The 2,483-nt window shown below is 34.6% G+C and overlaps 1 non-coding gene across 1 annotated transcript; it reads right to left on the bottom strand.

Annotated features, from left to right (window-relative positions):
* Positions 1 to 1,401: 1,401 nt before the first annotated feature.
* LOC112760009 (small nucleolar RNA R71) lies at positions 1,402 to 1,509 on the bottom strand. Its single transcript, XR_003180468.1, has one exon. It is a non-coding gene; the product is annotated as a small nucleolar RNA R71 (small nucleolar RNA).
* Positions 1,510 to 2,483: the final 974 nt, after the last annotated feature.

Here is a 2,483-nt window from a genome sequence, read left to right as displayed (position 1 = left end):
CGAAAATTTGGATTGACTTTTTCAAAAATTTTTAAAATTCAATTGTTTCTTATGACTCAAATCAAATTTTCAATTTAAAAATCTTATCTTTTTCAAAATCTTTTTCAAAAATCAAATCTTTTTCATTTTTTTTATTTATTTTCGAAAATTTTAAAAATATTTTTCAAAAATCTTTTTCTTAATTTTATCTCATAATTTTCGAAAATATTATCAACAATTAATGTTTTGATTCAAAAATTTCAAGTTTGTTACTTACTTGTTAAGAAAGATTCAAACTTTAAGTTCTAGAATCATATCTTGTGATTTCTTGTGAATCAAGTCATTAATTGTGAATTTAAAAATCAAATCTTTTTCAAAATCATATCTTTTTCAAAAAAAAAATTTGATTTTAAAAATATCTTTTCTAACTTCTTATCTTCTTATCTTTTCAAAAATTGATTTTCAAAATTTGTTTCAACTAACTAACTAACTTTTTTGTTTGTTTCTTATCTCTTTCAAAACTACCTAACTAACTATCCCTCTCTAATTTTTGAAAATACTTTCCTCTTTTTCAAAAATTCTTTTTAATTAACTAATTGTTTCAAAATTCAATTTTACTTTATTTCTTATCTAATTTTCGAAAATAACTAACCCCTTTTCAAAATTTATTTTCGAAAACTTCTTCCTCTCATCTCCTTCTATTTATTTATTCATCTACTAACACTTCATCTCACCCAAATTCGAACCCCCTCTTCCATCTGTGTTCGAATTTTCTCTTCTTCCCTTCTTTACATTACATTCTTTTCTTCTTCTACTCACGCAAGGGAACCTCTATACCTGGGCAAAAAGATCCCTATTATTATTATTTTTCTGTTCCCTCTTTTTTATATGAGCAGGAGCAAGGACAAGAACATTCTTGTTGAAGCAGACCCTGAACCTAAAAGGACTCTGAAGAGGAAACTAAGAGAAGCTAAAATACAACAATCCAGAGATAACCTTACAGAAATTTTCGAACAGGAAGAGAAGATGGCAGCCAAAAATAATAATAATGCAAGGAGGATGCTTGGTGACTTTACTGCACCTAATTCTAATTTACATGGAAGAAGCATCTCCATCCCTACCATTGGAGCAAACAATTTTGAGCTTAAACCTCAATTAGTCTCTCTAATGCAACAAAACTGCAAGTTTCATGGACTTCCATCTAAAGATCCTTTTCAGTTCTTAACTGAATTCTTGCAGATATGTGATACTGTTAAGACTAATGGAGTAGATCCTGAAGTCTACAGGCTCATGCTTTTCCCTTTTGCTGTGAGAGACAGAGCTAGAATATGGTTGGATTTTCAACCTAAAGATAGCCTGAACTCTTGGGATAAGCTGGTCAAGGCTTTCTTAGCCAAGTTCTTTCCTCCTCAAAAGCTGAGTAAGCTTAGAGTGGATGTTCAAACCTTCAGACAGAAAGAAGGTGAATCCCTCTATGAAGCTTGGGAGAGATACAAGGAACTAACCAAAAAGTGTCCTTCTGACATGCTTTCAGAATGGACCATCCTGGATATATTCTATGATGGTCTATCTGAATTGGCTAAGATGTCATTGGATACTTCTGCAGGTGGATCCATTCACCTAAAGAAACGCCTGCAGAAGCTCAAGAACTCATTGACATGGTTGCTAATAACCAGTTCATGTACACTTCTGAGAGGAATCCTGTGAGTAATGGGACGCCTCAGAAGAAGGGAGTTCTTGAAATTGATACTCTGAATGCCATATTGGCTCAGAACAAAATATTGACTCAGCAAGTCAATATGATTTCTCAGAGTCTGAATGGAATGCAAGATGCATCCAACAGTACTCAAGAGGCATCTTCTGAAGAAGAAGCTTATGATCCTGAGAACCCTGCAATAGCAGAGGTAAATTATATGGGTGAACCTTATGGAAACACCTATAACCCCTCATGGAGAAATCACCCAAATTTCTCATGGAAGGATCAAAAGCCTCAACAAGGCTTTAATAATGGTGGAAGAAACAGGTTTAGCAATAGCAAGCCTTTTCCATCATCCACTCAGCAACAGACAGAGAATTCTGAGCAGAATCCATCTAGCTCAGCAAATTTAGTCTCTGATCTATCTAAAGCCACTATAAGTTTCATGAATGAAACAAGGTCCTTCATTAGAAATTTGGAAGCACAAGTGGGCCAGCTGAGTAAAAGAATCACTGAAACCCCCTAGTACTCTCCCAAGCAATACAGAAGAGAATCCAAAAGGAGAGTGCAAGGCCATTGAATTAATTACCATGGCCGAACCTGTAAGGGAGGTTGAGGACGTGAATCCCAGTGAGGAAGACCTCCTGGGACGTCCAGTGATCAATAAGGAGTTTCCCTCTGAGGAACCAAAAGAATCTGAGACTCATCTAGAGACCATAGAGATTCCATTGAACCTCCTTATGCCATTCATGAGCTTTGAAGAGTATTCTTCTTCTGAAGAGAATGAAGATATTATTGAAGATCAAGT

Source organism: Arachis hypogaea, chromosome 16, assembly GCF_003086295.3.
Source record: "Arachis hypogaea cultivar Tifrunner chromosome 16, arahy.Tifrunner.gnm2.J5K5, whole genome shotgun sequence".
NCBI classification, from domain to species: domain Eukaryota; kingdom Viridiplantae; phylum Streptophyta; class Magnoliopsida; order Fabales; family Fabaceae; genus Arachis; species Arachis hypogaea.
The sequence above is the reverse complement of the archived record's forward strand: the minus strand, read 5'-3'. Positions and strand labels throughout refer to the sequence as shown.